This window comes from Mesocricetus auratus, unplaced genomic scaffold (assembly GCF_017639785.1).
Source record: "Mesocricetus auratus isolate SY011 unplaced genomic scaffold, BCM_Maur_2.0 Super-Scaffold_15014, whole genome shotgun sequence".
In the NCBI taxonomy this organism is placed as follows: Eukaryota; Metazoa; Chordata; class Mammalia; order Rodentia; family Cricetidae; genus Mesocricetus; species Mesocricetus auratus.
Window position 1 is genome coordinate 57,846,080 of NW_024429186.1, and position 24,947 is coordinate 57,871,026.

At 37.6% G+C, this 24,947-nt stretch overlaps 1 non-coding gene across 1 annotated transcript; it reads right to left on the bottom strand.

Annotated features, from left to right (window-relative positions):
* Positions 1-6,867: 6,867 nt before the first annotated feature.
* LOC121139642 lies at positions 6,868-7,034 on the bottom strand. The gene has a single exon (XR_005876547.1). It is a non-coding gene; the product is annotated as a U1 spliceosomal RNA (small nuclear RNA).
* Positions 7,035-24,947: the final 17,913 nt, after the last annotated feature.

The window sequence follows — 24,947 nt, forward strand, 5'->3', positions numbered from 1 at the left end:
GGAGGCTTTCAAGTGTATTTTCTTGTATTCTATCCCCACCTTGGGAGGCCAAAATGTGGTTGTTTGGTTTTTTTTTCTTTTGGCTTTTTTTTTTCTCTTTTGGGAGCCCATCACCCAGATCGCAACTAAATAACACACAGAAGGAAGCTTATTCTTACTTATGAATGCTGGGCCTTATCTTGACTTTTTTTCTTGCCAGCTTAAGAAATGCTTAAATGATCCTGACTATCTTTTGCTTCTGGGCTTTTTCCTTTTCTTACTTCTGTAAATCTTACTTTTACTCTTACTCCATGGTTGGCTGAGTGCCTGGCCCCTGACATCCTCCTCTCTTTGCTCTTGCTCCATTTTTTTTTATTTTTGTGATTGTGATGTAATTTCAGAATTTCTCTCTTCCCTTTCCACCTCACAAACTTTCCCACATACCCACCCTTGCTCATTTTTAAATCCATAGCCTCTTGTTTCATTTATTGCTATTATATACATATATGCATATACATTTATATTCCAAAATATAATCAGCCTTTCCTGGAGAATGTTACTTGTGTGAATTTTTTCATGACTGACCATTTTGGATATCTAATTGGTATACTCTACCTTGGAGAGGACTATTTCTCTTGCTCTCAGCATTTTTTTAGTTCTTTGTGTAGACTTGAGGCCATGTGGGCTTTCTCCTGTCTTCTTTGGCATGGTTTTTGTTATTGGCCTTGTTCAGCTCGTTTTTAGGCATTCATGTTGGTGAGACTATGTGGGTGGGTATAGCTTCTGACATTCCCAAGAGATGCAACCTAACAACAAAATCCCTGACTGGACTCTGGGAGAATGGCTCAGTGTTCAGTTATGGGTGCCTGTCTCTGCTTCGATCAGCTACTCAGTCAAGGCTCTAGAAATGGTAACCAAGGTAGTTATCAATCCTACTATAGGGGAAGGACAGCCTCTTTACCACTGCCTAGATTCTTAGTAGTGACATCCCTGTGGATCCCCTACCATTTACTCTGTGCCAGACCTCCCTCCAAACCTGTACTCGCTCCCTTTATCAAGGCATCTCCTTTCTTGCCCTCCTCAATGTCTCCTGGGAGATGCCATTCTGTAAATCTGTCTCTTATTGGTTGTTGAATAAAGCACTGTTGGCCAATAGGAAATCAAGATATGTGGGACTAGGAGTCGAGCAGGATTCTGGGAAGAAGAAACACAGGGAGTCATCATGTAAGAAGAAACACAGGGTAAGAAGTCTGGATCCTATTCTCCACTAAGAGAAATACTTAGATTAACAATTATGGAGTAAATACTTAAGTCAGAGCTAGCCAGTAAAAAACAAGCAAGGCCAATGGCTTCATAATTAATACAGTGTCTTGTGTGTTATTTGGGGACTAGAATGCAGCAGAGCCCAGGAGACTGGTGGAGAAAAGCCAAAGCGGCTGGCAAGGAAAAGGCTTCACTCAACACTCCCCTGCCTCAGTCCACCTGTTCTCCAACCCACCTATCCCCCATCCTCCTGTCACCTTTCCATCCCCCTCTTCTTTCCCCACGTGCTCCTGATTTGCTCAGGGGTTCTTGTCGCCCTCCCCTTCTTCTGGGGACCATGCATTTTTCATATATGGTCCTCCTTGTTTCCTAGCTCCCCTGGCAGTGTGGATTGCAGGCTGGCAATCATCTGCTCCTTGTCTAAAAACCATATATGACTGAGTATATACCATACTTGTCTTTTTGTGATTGGGTTACCTCGCTCAGAATGGTCTCCTCTAGTTCTATCCATTTGCCCACAAATTTCATGATTCCAATGTTTTCTTCTGGTGAGTAGTACTCCATTGTGTAAATGTACCAAGTTTTCTCTATCCGTTCTTCAATTGAGGGGCATCTAGGTTGCTTCCAGCTTCTAGCTATTACAAAAAACTCTGCTATGAACATAGTTTCACATATGTTCTTGTGTTATGAATGTGCATTATTTGAGTATATGCCTAGGAGAGGAATTGCTGAGTCTTGAGGTAAAATCATCCCCATTTTCCTGAGAAATCACCATACTGATTTCCAAAGTGATTGTACAAGTTGGCATTCCCACCATCGAGGAAGAGTGTTCCTTTTTCTCCACATCCTTTCCAGCATGGACTGTCATTGGTGTTTTTTATTTTGTCCATTCTAGCTGGCGCAAGGTGGTATCTCAGAGTTGTTTTGAGTGGCATATCCCTGATGGGTAAGAATGTTGAGCAATTTCTTAAGTGTCTTTCAGCCATTTTATATTCCTCTATTGAGAACTCTCTATTTAGTTCTGCTCCTCACTTTTTAATTGAATTGTTTGGTGTTCTTGTAGCTAGCTTCTTGAGTTTATTGTATATTTTGGAAATCATCTCTCTGTCAGATATGGAGTTGGTGAAGATCTGCAGGAAGACTGGACCCAGAGATTGGAATTTGCTTGTGTGAAATGAAGTCACGTGGACAGAAATAACTGTGTTAGCGTACAAGATCTACTGGTCCAAGCCTGGAGTGTGGGGGTATGTATGTCTGGCTGGACAGAAAGGTTGAATATGGCATAGGAGTGTCCCTTAGTTAGAAGACCAGTAGAGAGTGTCCTGACCAAGACCATTTTTGGTGCAGGCACAAAAGATCAATGTAGGCAGGGGTACTAACCTTGGATATATCTGATGGATTTGTAGGGGAGGTATGAAATGTGGAAAGTCAGAAAGAGTCTTATGGCTAGACCCTGAAAAAGGAAGTGGGAAATTTAACTTGGTGGTGTGATTAGATGCAATTCAGAATGGACAATTACAGCTTCCAGATGAAGCCTAGAGGTTGGCTTGCTGCATATGTTGTTTTAGCCAGAGTAGACCAGGACACTGAATGTGAAACTCTGGGTATATCTAGAAGGTTGAGGAGAAAGCAGGGCTTTGGAGTACATGGAGACTTACAGGGCTAGATTCTGGAGAAGGACATGATGGCATAATAAGTCTGATTCTATCATAATTTTCTCATGCCATTGATTGTGACCAACAATAGAGTATATAAAGTAAAAAGCTAAAGTAAGTAGCTGTTAATTCTGGAATTCAGTGGGAATTCTACCTTATATGATGCCTACCTATGATAACAAATTTATTATCACTATATTTTAATTTTATCTAATAGTACTTAGTGGTCCATAGCTCATGCAATTTTGTTTAACCTGCAGGAAGAGAATTGCATGGATCCCAGGACAGCTATGAATGTGGCCCAACACAAAATCATAATCTTAAAGCACTATGAATATTTTTCAGATTTATTTTAACTAGATAGAACTGTACTGAAGCATAACCTTTAAATATGAGCATCATGCAATATCATGATTGTACATATCTTTTTATACTTAGATTTGAAGAGTCACATATATACCATAAAAATAAATATACATATAGTCTCACTATTTAAGGATATTTTGAGGGAGAATCTTTTGAGGTAGACTTTTAATATCTCAAACAAACCAAGACATAACTATTATTTACACCCATCTAGCTGCATAATCACTGATTTAAAACTCAATGACAAATAATGAACTTTATATCTGAATCAGAAATCTATTTAAGCATGAGAGTTTTCAATTTCACTTACATTGCACTCAAGCTCTTTACTAAATTATATGGACTTATATCACTAAGAAGTCTAGGTTCAGTTCTTATAAAATTATTTTATTAACTCTTACATATTCTTTACTAGAACCAAAAGTTGGGTCATGGGGACTTCTCTATAGTTACTGGGGGAAAACTAACTAAGAGAAGATATTTATACTCAAGTTGGGCTTGATGCCAAACTCGCAGCAATTCTCAGGGTATCCTGTTAAGTTCTACATTTTTACACATTTCAAATATAAACAAATACAATAGTCTTGGTTGAAAACATATATTCTAAAACTGAAAATGAACAAGAAATTTTGAATCTTTGGATATTGTACATGCACTGTGTATTCTTAAATATAAGTTGCTGCTATTAGGATCTCAAGATCTGGTGAGTGCCGCCTCACAACTTCTACCCAGTACCGTTAAATCTGGACCAACTTATACCTTAATGTATCTGTTCAAAGATGTACAGTACAAAAGAAAACATGCAAAAGACTCATTCATCAGAGCACTCATCATATATCAACTATATCTAAATTCAGATTCCTCAAGAACTGCTTCTTTAAACCTGACTTCAGTCTTCCCACCTAGTCTTTCATCAGTTTTGAACAACCAGTCATAACTATTTTTTCTTGAATTCACCTCCATTCCATATACAATTTATTTATTTTTAGTTAAAATCTGAACACCCTAATATTAACCCATATATGTACGAACACCTAATCTTTGACAAAGAAGCTAAAAGTAAGCAATGGGAAAAAGAAAGCATCTTCAACAAATGGTGCTAGCATAATTGGACACTGGCATATAAAGACTGCAGATTGATTCATGTCTATTGCCATGCACAAAACTTAAGTCTGAATAGACCAACATAAATCCAGCCACACTGAGCCTTTTAGAAGAGAAAGTGGGAATTACCCTTGAACCAATTGGCACAGGAGACTGCTTCCTGGATATAACACCAGTAGCACAAACAGTAAGATCGACAATTAATAAATTGGACCTCCTGAAACTGAGAAGCTTCTGCAAGGCAAAGGACATAGTCAACAAGACAAAATGACAGCCCACAGAGTGGGAAAAGACATTCACTAACCCCACGTCTGGCAGAGGGCTGATCTCCAAAATTTACAAAGAACTCAAGAAGCAAACCTCCAAAACACGAAAGGGTCCAATTAAAAAGTGGGGTACAGAACTAAATAGAGAATTCTCAATAAAGAAGTCTAAAATGGCTAGGAAACACTTAAGAATGTGCTCAACATCCTTAGCAATTAAGGAAATGCAAATCTAGACAACTCTGAGATATCCTCTTACTTCTGTCAGAATGGCTAAAATCAAAAACACCAATGACAGTTTATGCTGGAGAGGAAGTAGAGAAAGGGGAATACTCCTCCATTGCTGGTTGGGGTGCCAACCTGTAAAGCCACTTTGGAAATCAGTATGGAGATTCCTCAGGAAATTGGACTCAGCCTACCATGAGACCCAGCAATTCCACTCTTAGCACATTCATACAACAAGGACCTCTCTTCCATTATGTTCATACCAGCATTATTCGTAATATCCTGAACCTGGAAGCAACCTAGATAGATGCCCCTCAACTGAAGAGTGGATAGAGAAATTGTGGTACATTTACACAATGGTGTACTACTCAGTGGAAAAAACAATGGAATCTTGAAATTTTCAGGCAAATGGATGACACTAGAAGAATCCATCCTGAGTGAGATAACCCAGTCACAAAAAGACAAACATGGTATGTACTCACTCGTATTTGGATTTTGGACATGGATCGGGGAATGCCAGCCTACAGTACCACTGCCAAACTTTCATCCAGTGACTGATGGATGAGAGACAGATACCTACTGCTAAACACTGAACTGAACTTCTGGATCCCAGTGACAAGAGAGGGAGGAGTGATGAGCAAAGGGGCCAAGACCCTGCTAGTGAAACCCACAGAGACAGCTGACCTGACAAGAGGGAGCTCTTGGACCCTAGACTGATGGCTGAGAAGCCAGCATGGGACTGACCCAGACCCCCTGAATGTGGCATTAGTGAGGATGCCTCAGCAATCTCTGGGGTCTTGGGTAGTAGATCAATATTTACCATGGTGTACAAATGAACTTTGGGAGTCCATTTCACATGGAGGGATGCTCTTTCAGCCTGGACACATGGGTAAGGGACTAGGCCGTGCCCTGTATGAAATGACAGACTCTGGAGATCCTCCATGGAGGGCCTCACCCCCCTTGGGGAACGGTATAGGGATTGGGCAGGAGGGCTGGGGAGCTGGTGGAAGGGCAAGGGAGGAGGGGAGAAAGAGGGAGTTGGGATTGACATGTAAAGCAAGCTATTTAAAATTAAAGTAATAAAAAAGTTTTAAAAATCTATTATATCATTCCCCTACTTTTCTCTCTGACCCCTTTCATGCACACCTGCTTCCTCTGCTCCCTCTCAAATTCATATCTTCTGTGTCTGTAATAGTTTTAGTAATTACTTCTTTTATATTTGAGATTACAATGTAATTGCATCATCCCTCTTACCCTTTCTTCCCTTCAAAACCTCTCTTTGCTCTCTTCTAAATTCTTCGCCACTTTTTTCACTAATTGTTGTTACATGCAGATATGTAAATGCATATATATATTCCTACATGTGACCTTCTCAGTCTGTGTGATGTTACAAATACGTATATTTTTTTTCAGGGACTGACCATTTGGTATTGGATAACCAATCGTATGCTCTTCCTTATTCTCCCACTCTCAGCATTCATTCATTAGTTGTCTGCAGTTCCTTGTGTAGGGTTGAAGCCCTGTAGGCTTTCTTCCATCCACTTTGCATGTCCATCTTTGTCCTTGTTATCTCATGTCTAGGCAGTCACACTGGTGAGACTTTGTGGATGCAGCTTCTGACTACTAGAAGACAGTCTTACAGCTCTTCTGATCTTTGGTTCTTACAGGCTTTCTTCCTCTCTTCTTCAACATTCCCTTAGCTTTAGGTGGGGGAGTAGCTTTTTAGATATATATCCAGTTATGACTGAGATTTACAACTCCTCCTTTTTATTGGTTGTGGTTTTATGTAATGTTCTCTGTCTGTTGCAAGAAGATGTTGTCTTGATAAGAGGTGAGGATAAATATTTAGAATGTAGTCAGGGATTGTGCAGGTTTAGTAAAATGATGATTGTAGGTTCACCCTGTAAGATTCGTGTCTATATTATCTCTAGGTAGTTGGCAAGGTTTCTTATGCAAGGAATAATTTCCTTCTTGTTGCATAGGGCTTAATGTTTTTAAACTCTTCTATTTAGTAAGACAAAGTGGGAACACAGCTTCTCATTACTACAATTATGGAGTCTATTGTCTAGGATTTGGGAAGATCATATCTCAGGGCTCAACACTCCTGGAATACAAAGCATAAGCTCACCCTGGGAAAACCACTTTTGTGATCATGATATCTTCCAATCCTGGTTACTATTTTTCTTTAATTATTGATTTACACACACACACACACACAGAGAGAGAGAGAGAGAGAGAGAGAGAGAGAGAGACAGAGACAGAGACAGAGACAGAGACAGAGACAGAGACAGAGACAGAGACAGAGGAATAATTATATAAATGTATCCTGCTTAGTACATTTAGTGATGCTTGTGTGTATATATATTTTTAGAGATAATCAAGTAGTATTGGATAGCCAAAAAGAGAGGTTATCCCTGGAGAAGCCTAATTCTTCCTTTACCAGCAGTCATTACTTACCTATGTCTCTTCATCTAGAGATAGAGAACTCTTTGAGACTTTTTTCCATCTACATTGCCATGTCCATTGATATTGTCACTATTCCAGTCTTGTTTAGACATCCATGTTGTTGAGATATCGTGGGTGTACCTTCCTGTCATTTCTTGAAAACACAATCTGGCAGGAGACTTCCTGGTCCTCTAGCCCCTGTAATTCCTCCCTCTCCCTTCTGTAATATTCACTGAACCTTAGATGTAAGGATTGTGTTTTAAATGTTTGAACTAGACTTGGAATCCCTATGGTCAGTTGTTCTTTACATTTTGATTGATTTGGCTACCATAATGGCCTCCATCTGGTAAGTAGTTAGGGTCAGAGAGTTAGGACCCAAATGATTATGGAGGTAGCCATTAAAAAGTAACTGTTAGAAGAGACGAACAAAATTCTTCCTTAGTATAATAGGTAATGATAGCTTATATATCTTTGACATTTTGTAATTCTATTGGTTTGTATGTAAATAATTCCAATTATAGAGAATATGGCTAAAAGGCATAAAAGTATTGGGTTTGCTTAAATCTTATATATCAGTTATTTGAATATTCCTTTGAAATAAATTAGGTAGCAGGCCATCATAAAGAATTTTAGTTCAAAGACTACTTTGACAGAATCAAAATGACTTTAGATTCAAAACTTACCTCAAGGTTTTATCTGACTATGGGAAAAACAAGAAAAATACCAGATACCTTATTCACCACCAGATATCTTCTTCATAAAAAGATTCCCTTACTGGGAAATCTGGAAAATAAAACATATTTCAGTTGTATCTGTATTTCGACTTTCTACTACTTCTGTTTTTTAAAATGTCAAATGACACTATTAGTTTGAAGGAATATTATGTCATTTTTAAGATTCACTCATTTGAGTGTGTAGTTTCATTACTATAATGTTTTATCAGTAAATTAAGGTTTTATAATAGTTTGGTTGCTAAGAAATTTTATAGATGATACCCAAGTATTGTGACATTTAATTAATTAATATTGGAAGAATATTATTTTACTTACAATAGATAGTACTTCCTTACATGTAAAGCCCACTCAATATTTTGCATTTATTTGTCCCTTGTACTGTGGCAGAACAAGTTCTGGGCTCTACATTATGTGGCCAGAGAAATGTCTCAGCAGTTAAGAGTACTTGTTGCTCTTTTAGAAGACCCAAGTTTAATCACCAGACTACACATCAGCAGCTCACAACTACCTGCATCTTCAATTCCAGTGGATCTGATGACTTCTTCTGGCCTATACAGGCACTAGCACACACATGTAAACACACACACACACACACACACACACACACACACACACAGGAAGAGAGAGAGAGAAAAATAAAACTTTCAGAAAACTATATTGCAGTTTAGCATTTTATGTATTTTAAAGATTTTTATCAATTAAGATTGCTGTATGTAATAGGAACATTGTTCAGTTATCATTAAACTCAATTTATAAATAACATTATAAAACTCAAAGTGTTTTCTAAATTACTCATAGAAGTTTCATTCTTCCAAAGTATTTCATCATCCATTGAATAGACATATGGTTTTTCTACGTTTAAAAGTCATGAAAGAAACTGTACTAGAACCTGTAATTTCTCTTCAAGTGACACACACAACATGACTGAAAATATAGTAATTACATGGAGCTCTTCTTGGAAGATTTTCCCAACTTCCAAAGTGATTCCTAAAGAAATGTCTATAAATGAAGTAAAGAGACTCATCAAGACAATGTCTATTTTCTTTTTCAAAGAATTTAACAGAAAAATAATGGATGGCAAACAAGAATAAGAAAAAGATACTCTGTACCATATGCCATGGGGAAATGTTAACTAGAACAAGATTACATTACAGACCTAGAGAATGTCCAAAATCAAAAACAATAACCACACAGAATGTTGGCAGGACTTCAGTAACTCTCACAAGCTAAATCCACCCTTAGCATGTGATCCCAAAATTGTTTTCCTTATTGTTTACTCAAAGAACTTGATAGCCATTGCACACTAGGAAATCTGCACCCAGGTGTTCACAGCAGCTGCTTTGACTGCTGCCTGAACTTGGAGGCTATCAAGATGCCCGTTAGTAGATGGCTGGAAAAGTACCCTGGGATATAGTCACACAAAGAAATGTTCAAACTTAAGAGGAAATGAGCTGTCTAGCGATGAGATGATATGGAGGAGTCTTTATAAATAGAATCAAGTGAGAGAAGGCCATCTGCAAAGACTATATACTAAACTACTACAACTATTTCCATCTTAGAAACGGTTAGGTATTGTGGGGAGATGGATCAGTGCAGAATAGTTCTAGAGTAATTACAATACTCTGCATTACCATTTCCTTGGTATACATACAAAGGAGAACACAACTGTTGAAATACAAAAGATAAAATAGTAGGGATTTTGACATTTAAGAGAATTGGTTTTGTAATACATTTTATTTAAATTAGAAAATATCTTATTGTACATAACAATCCCAGTTCCTTCTCCCTCTCCTCCTCCCATGCTCCCCAACAACTCCGTCTTCCAATCCCCCATCCACTCCCAAGGAAGGGTGAGGCCTTCCATGAGGGACCATTAAAATCTGTCATTTGGGGCAGGGTCTAGGCCCTTCCCAGTGTATCTAAGCTATGAGAGTATCCCTTCATGGGAAAAACGGCTCTCCAAGTCGATTTTTGCACTAGGGATACATCCTGATTCCACTGCCAGAGGCCCCATAGACTTCTGGGTGCTCCTAGCTGACACCCACATTCAGGGGACCTGGTTTGGTCTTCTGTTGGTTCCCCAGCTATCAGACTGGGGTCCATGAGTTCCCACTTTCTTAGGTCAGCTGTTTATGTAAGTTTTCCCAGTGTGGTCTTTACCCCTTTGTTAGTCACTCCTCCCTCGCTGAAGCTGGATTCCAGGAGTATGGATTAGTGCTCAGCTGTGGGTCTCTGCTTCTGCTCCCATAAGCTACTGGATGAAGGCACTGCTCCCATAAGCTACTGGATGAAGGCACTGGGATGACATCATCATTCTCATTATAGAGGAGGGGCCTTTAAGATAGCCTCTCCACTGCTGCTTAGCTTCCTAGTTGAGATCATCCTTGTGGAACTCTGTACAATTTCCTAGTGCCAGATTTCTCTTATATCTATAGTGGCTCCCTCTAAAGATGTGTCCTTTTTCTTGTTCTCCTCTATTCCTCTCCCCACTAAATATTCCTGAACCCTCATGTTCTCCTCCCCCTCCTCATCTCCCCTCCTCTTTCTCCTACATCCCTCCTACTTGCCCCCATGCTTCCAATTTGTTCAAAGGCTCTTGTCTTTTCTGCTTCATTGGGGGAACATGTATGTCTCTCCTAAGGTCTTCCTTGTTTTCTTGCTTCTCTGGAGGTGTGGATTGTAGGCTGGTAATCCTTTGCTCTATGCCTAATATCCATATATGAGTGAGTACATACCATGTTTGTCTTTCTGTGACTGGGTTACTTCACTTAGGATGATTTCTTCTAATGCCATCCATTTGAGTGCAAATGTCAATATTCCTTTGTTTTTTTTTCTGCTGAGAAGTACTCCATTGTGTAAATGTACCACATTTTCTGTTTCCATTTTTCAATTTGAGGGACATCTAGGTTGCTTCCAGGTTCAGGCTATTACAAATAATGCTGCTATGAACATAGCTGAACAGATGTCCTTGTATGAATGTGCATCTTTTGGGTATATGCCTAAGAGTGGAATTGCTGGATCTTGAGGTAGACTGGTTCTCATTTTCCAGAGAAACCACCATGCTGTTTTCCAAAGTAGCTTTACAAGTTTGCACCCCTACCAGCAATGGAGAAGCACAACCCTTTCTCCACATCCTCTCCACCACAAACTGTTGCCAGTGCTTTTTCTTTTAGCCATTATAATGGGTGTAAGATAGTATCTCAGAGTTGTTTTGATTTGCATTTCACTGATGAGTAAAGATGCCAAGCAATTTCTTATGTGTCTTTCAGCCATTTTGGATTCCTTAATTGAAAATTCTCTGCTTACTTCTGTATCTCACTTTTTAATTGAATTATTTGGTGCTTTTATGACTAGCTTCTTGTAAATTTTAGAGATCAGCCCACTGTCTGATGTGGGGTAGGTGAAGATCTTTTCACATTTTGTGGGCTCCTATTTAGTCTTGTTGATTGTGTCCTTTGCCTTACAGAAGTTTCTCAGTTACAGGAGGTCCCATTTATTAATTGTCAATCTCAGTGTCTGTGCTACTGATGTTATGTTCAGGAAGCAGTCTCCTGTACCAGTTTGTTCAAGGGTACCTCCCACTTTCTCTTCTAAGAGGTTCAGTGTGGCTGAATTTATGTTGAGGTATTTGATACATTTGGACTTAAGTTTTATCCGTGGAGATAGACATGGATCTATCTGCATTCTTCTACATACCAGCATCCAGTTATGCCAGCACCAGTTGTTGAAGATGCTTTCTTTTTTCCATTGTATACTTTTAGCTTCTTTGTCAAAGATTAGGTGTTTGTAGGTGTGTGGGTTAATATCAGGGTCTTCAGTTTAATTACATTGTTCTACCAGTCTGTTTTTGTGCCAATACCAAGCTGTTTTCATTAGTATAGCTCTATAATAGAGCCTGAAGTCAGGGATGGTGATAGCTCCTGAAGTTCCTTCATTATACAGCATTGTTTTGTCTATCCTGGGTCTATTGTTTTTCCACATAAAGTTGAGTACAGTCCTTTCAAGGTCTGGGAAGAATTGTGCTGGCAAAATTTCCATTTTTACTATGTTGATCCTATCTATTCAAGAGCATGGGAGATCTTTCCATTTTCTGGTATCTTCTTTGATTTCTTTCTTTAATGACTCAAAGTTCTTGTCATACAGTTCTTTCACCTTTTTCATTAGTTACCTTAAGATATTTTATGCTTTAAAGGGTGATGTTTCTCTGATTTCTTGCTCAGTCCTTTTATTGCCTATATATAGTAGGGCTACTGATTTTTTTAGTTAATTTTGTATCCTGCCACTTTTCTGAAGGTGTTTATCAGCTGTAGGATTTCCCTTGTAGAGTCATTTATGTCATTTATGTAAACTATCATATCATCTGCAAATAGTGAAAGTTTGACCTCTTCCTTTCCAATTTGTATTCCCTTTATCTCCTTTTGTTGTCTTAATGCTTTAGCAAGAACTTCAAGTACAATTTGGGGACTTTTTCTGAGGATGGAGTTAGCAATTTACCTTGCTCTTACAACTCCCCTTTTCTTATAGGCAACCCATTCTTGGGTTACTATTTAAAAGACTCTGGGGAAGTTGGGGTATAAGCTCAACAGGCTTATACTTCTGGCAGACACATCCAAGCATCAGTTGCTGACTACAGCCTGCTCCAAAAGACTGTGAGCCCTGGACTTGCTGCTGATGTGGACCAGTCCAGCCAATGGGAATACTCCCCATATTCAACAGAAGCTTCTGATAAAGACCCCCTTGCTTAAATCCCCTTTTTGCTTTTGACCAGCATTTCAGCTTGCTTGGCCCCTGACAACAACACCCCAAAATTCAGCAGGAAGTAGCACAGGAATGAATGCATACATTGTCCTTTTTCCCTGGTTGAAATGCTAAGTCAAAAGAAAACTCCCTTCCATAGGGGACAAGTTGACAGTAGAGCTTATACCCCAACTTCCCCAGAATCTTTTAGTTGTGTTTTCTTTATTGTCTCTATTTCAGTTTTCAGGTCTTGCACTTTTTGAATTGCTTCCTTCATCTGTTTGATTGTATTTTCTTGGTTTTCCTTGCTTTCTTTAAGAGATTTGTTGATTTCTTGAGATGTTTTTTCTTCCATTTCTTTAAGGGATTTTCTCATTCCTACTTGAGGGGCTCTATCATTTTCACGAATTTTTTTAATCCTCCTCTTCTGTTTCATCTCTGTTGGGATGCTCAGGTCTTGCTCGTGTAGAATCCCTAGACTCTGGTGGTATCATATAAGTATTTTTGTTGTTGGATGTGTTTTTACACTCTCGTCTTCCCATCTCTTCTTCTACTGGGTGCAGGTGGGGTCCCTCCTTCTCCTCTCTCTTTCTCTGTCTTTCTGTTTCTGTCTCTCTCTGTGTCTCTGTCTCTCTCTCTCTCTCTCTCTCTCAGAGAGGCAAGACAGGTATGAAGGCTGATGCTTTGTTCTTCCTCCAGGTCTGTCTGGGGAATTTAGTGACAGGAAGGGTCTGGTGGCTGCAGGTTAGGAGCCCTGTAGATGGAAAGATGACCTGCCCCTAGTACTCACCTCTCATTCTTTCTCTCCCTTCCTCCCCGCCCCAGGGTGGCTGGCAAGAGTTTTTAAGTGATTGTTTTTTTGTTTTGTTTTCTGCTTTGTAAATCTCTTCTATTTGTGTGTGTGTGTGTGTGTGTGTGTGTGCTAAAATTCCTTCCTTCATTAAGGCCTATGAATAATAATCCTACAGATGAGAAAATGTTCAATATCAGTCATCATCGAAGAAATGCAAATCAGAGCAACAATGAAATATCACATCATATTTGTTAGAATGACTATTTTTTTGAAAAGCAATAGAGAAGAAGGATGGTAAGGTCACAGAGAAATTTTAACCCCTGCATATTCTTGGGGACAATGCAAAATGGTGAAGCTGCTGTGGTAAATAGGTAAATACTATGGAAAATCCTCAAAAATCTCATTAACCATATGATCCAACATTCCCACTTCTGGGAACTGACCCAATAGAATTTACATTAGGACATTGAAGAGAAAGTACCACTTCCAAATTCTCCGAAGCATTGCTTATGATAACTGAGATATGAAAACAACCCAGGTGCCCATTAGTCAATAAAATAATTTTTAATGTGAAAAAATGTGAAATAAAATTGGAGTGCCATTCACCCGAAAAAGATAGGATTCTACAACACAAAACAGCATGAATGAACTCACAGGTATTATGCTAATAGAACTAAAAACTTAAAGGGAAACAACTGCATTGTGACTTCACTAAGTTTCAGGACATAAAGTAATCCAAATTGTCCACATGATTTCACTAATGTATAAGAAACTAATCCAAAACATATAATCAGAGTAGAATGGATTACTGGGGGCAGGGACAGTAAGGAAAAGGGTAGTTACTAATCAATAGACAAAATTTTCTTTAGGCAAGATGCATAAGTGGTGGATCTGTTTCACAATGTTGTACTTGCAGTCAACAAAACTGTTACTATGCACTTAAAAATGTTAAGACAATAGGTTTTGTATTCAGAAGTATTACTAAAATAAATGGTTTTTCAAAACAAGGTAAGGAATATATTATGTGATGGGAATTATCAACAGAGATTTTATAGTAAAATCAGATGTGTGGAATTTCACTTTCAGGAGAGCAGCAAATGCCTTATAAGATGCAGTATTTCACAAGTCACCCTCCTTCAGTCATAAATCAGTTATCCAGTTTTAGAATATAGTTTGGAAATATATGCCATTTGTGGTAAATAAAGGAAAATGAGTGCTGTTGTGACTCAGGGAGAGATGGGCTGAAAAGAAAACATTGGCTGACATTATCTTTGACTCTCCATTTTCTGGACTCATCAGTATTGTTCTTTTTGTTTCTCTTAATCCAATATGTACTTGGAATTTTTTAACTGGTGACTGTGGAATTTATTAGAAGAGTTACTAATGCCATTGACAGATAGACGGAGGGACAATAACATGGTGGGAACTCATAAGACAGTTTAGACTTTAGCACCAAAGATAAGATGGCATATTCTCTGAACCAACATGGCAAGTCTTTATTTAAGTCTCCTGAGGCATGTATGAATGGAAGGCATATATACCTTTACTGGATGAGCAGGGAAGTGCCTAAGCCCTTCAGCGTCTGAGATCTGTCACTTATTACATGCCCATCATTTTCCTCCAGTCTGGACACCTAGGAAGACTGTCGTTCAAACGTAGATCAACTTTTACCTTTTTTTTTACTTTGCCTTCTTGAAGCTAGACAGAGACATAAATATGGTAGGTAAGACTGGGGTCCCCTATTCCTTTGTTTCTTGTTCCTCATTGGGCAGTAGTTTGCTTCTTAAGGTCTGGCTATCGTCAGTCCACAGATTTAATCTTAAAAGTCATTCAAAATTGTTGGCTGTTATTCGGCCATCTGGAAGAAATAAATACTTTTTATCCCTTGGACAATCAGCTATTCAGTACCACACACATTTTCACTTGCCTAAATGGTAAAAATCTATTCAATTGAAGGGATATCTATTGAAGCCCTGTAATGTGGCAGAGATAGGACTAAGCACTCCCTGTGTATCTATGAACAAAAGAGACTACTTACCCTTGTGAAGGGCTGTTGGTGTCATTGAGACATGTAACATATTTTGAAAAGGGCCTGGCATGTTTCAGAAAATAACGTGCAGTTAATCTGTCATTTAAATAGGGGCAATCGTCACACTTCAGATAAAGCTTAATTTAATCATCATTTTAACTGCTCTAATGAATATTGTAAAAATTTAGCATTTAGATTGATACTTTCTAAGTCAAAACACGTCAAATGTGTCCTCAGAGTCAGCTGTAAATGGCATTAATTGAATTGTTCATATTCAGATTTTCACAGCAATACTCATGAGTGTTGAATTAATCCTAGTATAATTTACAAACTTTAAGTGTTATTTCTATTGCAATTTATTTTTTTTTTCATTTTTGAACATTTGCTGAGGTTTTTGCCTCAAGGACAAAGAAAAAATATGTGCTGAAAAGCATTCTGTAAAACATTCTTGAAAAATGCTCAAAAAAAGGAAAAAAGGAAAATTCAACAACACAATTTCCACTATCAACTAATTCTTCTATCTTTTTTTCGAGCATATTAAACATATTTTATTATAGCAAGACTGAAAGGGGAGAGACAGACATTCTTCTACCTTTAAAGTAAGTAATACTTTAACTTTTTTTACTGTAAAAGAAACTCAATAAAAAATACCAAGTATTCAAGTTCTTGTGGTCATTAGAAATGGAAGTTATTGGACAACTAATACAATTGTACAGAATTCTCCTTTTAAAACAATTTTACTCTTCAAATAAATAATAACCACCTTATATAAAAATCTTCAATAGTATTATAAAAATGTTCCTTTTTGAGATAATCATTTACTCTGTAGCCTAAGCTAGCTCAGAGTTCACTATTATAGCCCAGATTGGCCTTGAACACATTGCAGTCTTCCTGTATCTGCCTCCTGAGTGCTGAGACTATAGCTATGAGTCATCACACTCCACTGTAAAAGCATTTTTAGCACAATAAGCCCTTAATGGAAATATAAACAGAAAAATTCCTATCTGGAAAAGCTTTTAAATTTGTAGTAACTATCAAACAAAAGGGAAGAAATCTTAACTGACTTTAGTTTATCTTGTTGTTTGGAATATTCTAACTGTAATTACATGCAATTTGTAATAATTATATACATAAAATCCAATGACATAATTTATAAGGATATAGTCAATCAAAATAAAATGAGAAAATAATCTAGCAAGTAAAGGGTTTCTTGATCAAATATATTGTGACCATGAAATTAGAAGTGATGCTGTTTCCATTGTTAGGACTTCCTTGAAATGTGTTCTTTGAATGCATGAACCAACATAGAAAACTAATTAGAAACTGAGCCACTTCTGTTTCTCTGTGACAAACCTTTTGAGTTCCCCAAAACACCATCTGGAAGACTGATGTTTCCCTTTCTCTTCCATTTGTAGATATTACAAATAACCCAGGACAACTCTGAGAATCATACCAAGGACAATGTCTACAGTTCTTTTGCTCTAGGTCATAGACCTGGCCATAGCAGATACCTGAATTTGTCAAAATAACTCAAACCTAGAGAACTTTCCCAGACAATCTGTGAACCCATACTGATTCAAAATTCATAAATGTGACACATGTTTAAGACAAAAATGTTGCAATTTCCTACTTATATCCAAAGCCATTTGACAAAGGCTGCCTTCTGGCAAGCTGAAATGTCTCATTAACTTCATTCTACAGATGGAGACAAAGGGAGGAAGGAGGTCTGTTGCCTTTTTTACTGCCTTTGAGTTCATACAATGGTTTGTGATTTGTCTAAAAGAATAGCTTCAGCGACTGAAAATGGAGTTCAATCTCTCAGACTCCGGTGAACAAACATAGGCTGTGTTTAATGAAACTCCCTTTGAGATAATGTGGATGACCTAGCAAACTGAATCTAAAAAGAGTAGAAAGAGACAGCACCACATCTAAAACTCTGCATTACCTAACAGCGAGAAAGCTGGACAATGCCATGAATATTTGTATCAATGGTTTCCCTGACACCCACAAAATTTTCATTTGTTATCTGTCTGCTGAACATTCTTATTATCCCCCAGAAGTTTATTCCTCCGCTCTTTCATTTAATCATTTTTGCTTTTACCTACATCATAATAGCTAATACGCAATAAACTTTGTTACACTTAGATTAAAAATAACTGTTAAGCTTGATATATAACCCAGTTGGTAGACAGTTTGCCTAGCATACAGGAAGCCCTAGACTTGAGTCCCCAGACTATATAAACTGGGTGTGGTAGCAGGTACCAATAAACCCAGAAAGATAAAGAATTCAGAGTCACCCTCAGCTACACAATAAACTGAAGTCAACCTGGGTTACATGAAACCCATCTCCAAAACTTCCTCTTAAGAAGCTCCAATCACCAGGTGAAATGCATGGGATTCTATGCAACTCTCACAAAAAGGAAGAAAGAAAGAAAGGAAGAAAGAAAGAAAGAAAGAAAGAAAAATCTATGAAGCAGGGGTTATCATTATCTCCATTTTAATATGAACTGACATTCTCGGGAGCTAAGTGATGTGGGAGATTAAACAGCAGGAATGTGATAAAATGAAGAATTCAAATCCCCTTTGTTTCAAAGTTCTGCGTTCTTTGTACCACAGTGATAACAGACAAGAGGGATGGAGGATGCCTATTAGGGCTTTCAATTGGCCTTCGTAGCCATATTCTGTCATCATACTATTTTAATTCTCTGGCTAGCAACAATCAGTGTTGATCTTTGTATTATTTAAATAAACTATTCTTATGTCTTTCTTCTCTCATGTGAAAAATAGGTATTTTGAATGGGGTAGCATTTAATAGAAACTTGTGTGATAAGAAAGGGCACAGAGATCATCATAGAAAAACATCTCAGCCAGAGTAAGAAGAGCTCACTCAAAAGTCCTGTATTGAGTACAAGTTTGGAATTCCGAAGAAGAGAAAAATAGGGTATTTGGGGCATAGAAGGGTATGAAATGATCTTATGGAGAGAGACAAGACCCAGATCACAGAGAGCTTAGTAAATTAGAACCATAAGGGTAGCCCTGAGGGATTTTCATTTGGAGTGAAATAATCTATTGTAAATATTTTCTTATACCAAGAAAACATTGTGCATATGTGGGGGGGCAATCAGGGATAGAAGATAAAGGACAATTATGTAGGCATAATTATGTTCTGGTTGAGTGATAGCACTGATCTGTCCTAGAAAGGAATTGAAGATAATAGAGAGAGGAAGCTGGATTCAGAATAACTTTGGAAGGTAGAGTCACTTAGATTTATTGATGAATTTAATATGAGACAAGAAGGAAAGGAAACCATTCCTTGTTCCCTGTGCTGCACACATACTTTTTAAAATTTGGACTTTATTTTTGTATTGAAACAAAACTTACGTTCAGTGAAAACATATAAATTTTCATCTTGAATTACATTATTTATACTTTGTTTAGTCAAGTACTGAGAAAATTTTGTCACCATTTCAATCAGCATTCTCAACATTGTTCACTCAATATGTTTTTTCCAACGCTTTCAACACTTTCACTTTTTACACTATAGACATAATCACTTTACAGAACACAATTTTCTCTAATTTGTTCTTCTGCTTAGTAAAGTTGAGTGTGCTCCCTTGCAACATGTTGCTCCAAATTATTAACTTATAATACACACATTTCCGTAGATTCATCACAATCCCATTATGCTACCCCTTTCCTAGGCATAGTTAGAGCGTTTCCCCCAGACATCTTCATTTGCATCAGTTGTAGAATTAGATGCTATAATATTCCATAGCATCTAATTGAAGGCATTTTCTTTTCTTGCTTCTGTGCATTCTTTAAGACTACAGTTGTTCCATGAAAACTCTTGGTCATATACCTTTTCAAAGATGCAGACATCTGCTACCATGACTATATTCTAGTCTTGTGTTTGTGTTTTAGTTTAAAGGAAATGTCATTCATGCATTGCTTCAGTGTCTCTCTAAAACATAGTCTCTAATGCAGTGGTTTTTAGGAACTAAGGCATTTGGGAAGTGATTTGGTTACTACCAAGAATCTGATTAGTGGCTTTATAAGGTGACAGTGTGACAAGCTTGTTCCATACTAATGTGGAGTTATAGAAGAAGGTAGGTCATACCAGACAGTGAATACTTTTAGATCTTGATCATAGAGTTTCTTTCTTTGTGGGAAATAAACTTAGGGTGTTTTGAAATTACTAGTTTATTCCTTTTTTAAAATATAAGCTGAACAAACTAGATAATGTTGAAGTCTCATACTTTATTCTTTGAAATGCATAGCATTCATGTTGTTTGATTACATCTCCTGCTCTTTCTATAATGGTTTGATTGTGTTATCTATTACCCCTGACCTAGTATGAGTTTTGTCTTTAAAAACATTGGTTGATTACATGATGACATAATTATTATCTATATTTGGACTTAGGAGATGAAACATTTACTTATATGTAAAGATTTGTATTTGTTTCTCCAGCCCTGCAAAATAAATGAATTGGTACTTATCTCCGTTGATATCTATATCCCGTTTTCCCACTTGTAGTTCATATTCTCTTATATTTCTTAACTATCATTTATACTATCTAGTAAAGTGATCTAGAGAAAGTAATGACCTAAAAAGGCAGCAACACCTATCTTTTATAAACATCTAATTCTTTACCAATCCGCATTGATTTCTTCCTTACCAGGCACTTTACAAACGAATGAATTGATTCATGAGATGTACTCAAATTTCATTTGTAGTTGTAGACAATGGATGAGAAGCCTGAGAGACCCCCGAACTGAAACCTGAAGGTTCATGTAAGAAACTTTCTGTTCTTAACATTATCAAGTTATCTCTCATAAGTAGGTTCTGTGACTAGAACAAATATTTGAATATGTAGAAACCATTCTTATAAACATCTATATGATAGAAAATTGTATGTGATAAAGAGCATGATATTAAGAATAAACAAAATAAACAATCAATAACTGTCACCAATTTCAATGAGAAAACAGTAGTAAATTGACTATAAGGGACAGTTTAATTACTAAATCAGAAGTAGGCAGCCAACTCAAGTGCAAAAACCTTAGTGGATGGGTTTAAATTCCAATTTCTCCATTGACTAGATGTCTGATTGGTGAAGTTACATTATTTAAAATGTGGTTTTAATACCAGCAAAGTGGATATAACCAAAAAGGCTGTGAAAATGAATAAGATAGTTTAACAAAAGAGCTTGGAAGATGTAAATGTTGTATAACAAAATGATAATTATGATTTGAGAAATTGTAATTTTAATTTATATTTAATACTTTAATTTTACATTTAAAATGCACAATTCCCATCAAACATAACTATGCTCCAGTAGAGTTTTCTGATTCTTTTCAAGAGGAATTGTATCATTCAGAGAATGTGTAATTCCTTTTATATCATCCATCATCACCATCATTATTTTTTGTCTTAAAATTCCAGAGTGTGGCTCTGAATGGTCATCTGGATTCATCAGTACACCTCTCCTCTGTTGTCCATGAAAAAAAAGGATAAGACATCCTGTTTACTGTGGCAGTTAGCAAACAACATACTTAATTTTATGCCATATTTCTCAATACTTGGGTGCTATAATGTTAAAACATTCAATAGAAAAGTATGATTGAACTGTCTCAGTCTATAAAGGGTCCAGGTAGCCACTGCCATTACATTGGAAACCTCTAAGAAGTTTGATCTAAAAGAAGTTGTATACTTGATCACCCAGCTTCTGTCTAATTTCATGATTTCTACTTCAGAACCATACTCCCTTAGAGAAGCAGGGAGGAAATTGATAATTATTAGCAGATGAGAGATGGAGAGATATGGGTCAAACTTCACAAAGTTTCAGTTATGCACAGCAGCTTGCTTTTACAAATTTGATGTAAGCATTAGGATGGTGGTTAGCATTGTACTCATGAGAAATTTTCTGAGAGTAGAACTAAGAGGGTATCTGTAATTACACACACACACACACACACAGAGAGAGAGAGAGAGAGAGAGAGAGAGAGAGAGAGAGAGAGAGAGAGAGAGAGAGAGAGAGAGAGTGTGTGTGTTTGTTGGGACCATTGGCTCCAAATTAAGTGCAGAGAGACTTAATATTAATTATAAATACTTAGCCAATAGCTCATGCTTATCACTAACTAGATCTTACACCATAAATTTACCCATTTATATTAATCTACATTCTGCCACATGGCATTACCTTGCTTTGATCTTGTATCTTCTGTTTCCTCTCTGTTTCACTGGTGACTCCTCTGACTCTGCCCTTCTTCTTCCCAGTGTCCTTAGTCTGGTTCTCCCACCTAACCTTATCCTGCCCAGCTATTGGCCAATCAGCTACTTTATCAAACCAATCACAGAGCAATTACAGAGTACGAAGTAATATTACACACACACACACACACACACACACACATATTCACTCAAATATACATACACGCACATGCACACACACACACACACATACATACTTACATATAGAGGATGGAAAGTGGTAATTTTGAAAGAAAATAATAATGTCAATTGCTTGATTCTGGTATTTCTCGATGTGTATCTGTATGTATAAAAAATGTGTGCTGGGAAGTGGTGGTGAATGTCTTTAATCCCAGAACTCAGGAGGTAGAGGCAGGCAGATCAAGTTCAAGGCCAGCCTGGTTTGCAAAGTGAGTTTCAGGACAATAGGGCTACTCAGAGAAACCCTGTACCAAAAAACAAACAAAGTAAGTAAGTAAATGAACAAGTAAGTTGGAGTTCCTACCTCAAATACAAATTATTCATACTTGTCAATTATACATCATTAATATTGTAGAAACAATTTTAAATAAATGTTGATTATCATCTTCTTTTTGCCCTGTTTTCTTACTAGTAAAGGCTGTATAATGTATAGAATAAAGTAAGCTAAAAACAGTTTAAAATAATCTTAACAAGTATTTAAAAATGTTCTTATCAGAGTAAGCACAATGCCATGATGTTAATAACAACTAAAAATAAATTTAGACTTTTGAATAATTGTTTTTCTTTTGGAGCACAGACCTTGAATGTAGGGAGATAGCCCTCTAGGAGTTAATGAAACCTAACAGAGTCACATGTGGATTATGAGATGTTTTATAAATCAGTAATACAACCAGGAAGTCAAAGAGCCTGGCCGATAATTTCAGTTTCAAGGGAGGACTGAGTAGGGCGTCAATAGCACATACACTTTATAGCCTGTCTGTCACTTGGCCTTGTGTTTCCTTTCTAGCAGACCAAACAGATGAGAAATGAGTTGTTTGGGATTTTAGAGACTTATGTCAATCACTGTCATTTTCCTAGGCATGTTTTCTGGACTACTTAAAGTTCAGTAAAATACTTAGTTTCCAGTACTTACTCTTCTGCCATCAGTTTGCTCATTTACTTGATGTCTGATATATAGGGACACATAAACCCCAAAGTGATCATGGAACGCACTGATTAGACTTTGAGAATATTTTCCCAGTGGAATAATAGCAGGAGTAATGTAAACTGTGTATCAGCAGAAGTCTTAAGAATCATTGCAAGCCATATTTTTTTATTTAAATTAGAAACAAGCTTGTTTTACATGTCAATACCAGTTCCCTCTCCCTGCCCTCCTCTGCCCCCCCCGACAAGGGCCCCTATCTCATGCCCTTTCTGCTCCCCAGGGAGAGTGGGGCCTTCCATGGGGGAATCTTCAAAGTCTGTCATATCATTTGGAACAGGGCCTAGACCCTCCCCGATGTGTCTAGGCTGAGACAGAATCCCTCTATGTGGAGTGGACTCGCAAAGTCCATTTGTGTGCTAATCCACTACCAGAAGTCCCATAGATTGCCCAGATATCCAAACTAACATCCACATTCAGGGGGTCTGGGACAGTCCTATGCTGGTTTCCTAGCTACCATTATGGGAACCTTGAGCTCCAGCTTGTTCAGGTGCGATGTTTCTGTGGGTTTCTCCAGGCTGGTATTGACCATTTTGCTCATCACTCCTCCCTCTCTGCAACTGGATTCCAGAGTTCAGCTAAGTGTTTAGCTGTGGGTATCTGCTTCTGTTTCCATCAGCTACTGGATGAAGGCTCTAGGATGGCATCTTTAAACCTATAATGGCTCCCTTTATTATGGTATCTCTTTTCTTGCTCTCCTCTATTCTTCCCCTGACTCAATCTTCTTGCTCTCTCATGTCCTCCTCTCACCTCCTCTTCTCCCCTCCTCTTTATCCCTATTCTATCTCCTCTCCCCCCATGATCGCAATTAGCTCAGGAGATTTTGTTCTCTCCCTTTCTCTCTTATATGTCTCTCTTAGAGTCCTTGTTTCCTAGCTTCTCTCGTAGTGTGGAATGTAGGATGGTAATCCTTTACTCTATGTCTAAAATCCATATATGAGTGAATACATACCATGTTTGTCTTTTTGAGACTGGGTTACCTCACTCAGGATGGTTTCTTCTAGTGTCATCCATTTCCCAGCAAATTTCAAGATTCCATTGTTTTTTCTGCTGAGTACCATTGTGTAAATGTACCACAATTTCTCTATCCACTCTTCAGTTGAGGGGCATCTAGGTTGCTTCCAGTTTCTTGCTGTTACAAATAATGCTGCTTATGAACATGGTTGAGCAGATCTCTTTGTTGTATGAATGTGCATCATTTGGGTATATGCCTAAGAGTGGAATTGCTGGATCTTGTGGTAGACTGATTCCCATTTTTCTGAGAATCGTCATACTGATTTCCAATGTGGCTGTACAACTTGGCATCATTCCCACAAACAGTGAAAGAGGGTTCCCCTTTCTCCAAATCCTCTCCTGTGTAAAATGTCATTGGTGTTTTTTATTACAGCCATTCTGACAGGAGTAAGATGGTATCTCAGAGTTGTTTTGATTTGCATTTCCCTGATGGCTAAGGAATTTGAGTACTTTCTTAAATGCCTTTCAGCCATTTTAGATTCCTCTATTAAGAATTCTCTATTTAGTTCTGTACCCCATTTCTTAATTGGATTATTTGGTGATATGGTGACTTGTTTCTTAAGTTCTTTATTTTGGAAATCATCCCTCTTTCAGATGTGGCGTTGGTGAATATCTTTTCCCATTCTGTGGGCTGTTGTTATGTCTTGTCGACTATGTCCTTTGCCTTACATAAGCTTCTCAGTTTCAGGAGGTCCCATTTAATAATTGTCAATCTCAGTGTCTGTGCTACTGGTGTTATGTTCAGGAAGCTGCCTTCTGTACTAATTCGTTTAGGGGTACCTCTTCTCTTTCTCTTTTTAAGTTAATCTTGTATCCTGCCACTTTGCTGAAGGTGTTTATCAACTGTAGGTGTTCCCTTGTAGAGTTTTTCAGGTCACTTATGTAAATTATCATATCACCTGCAA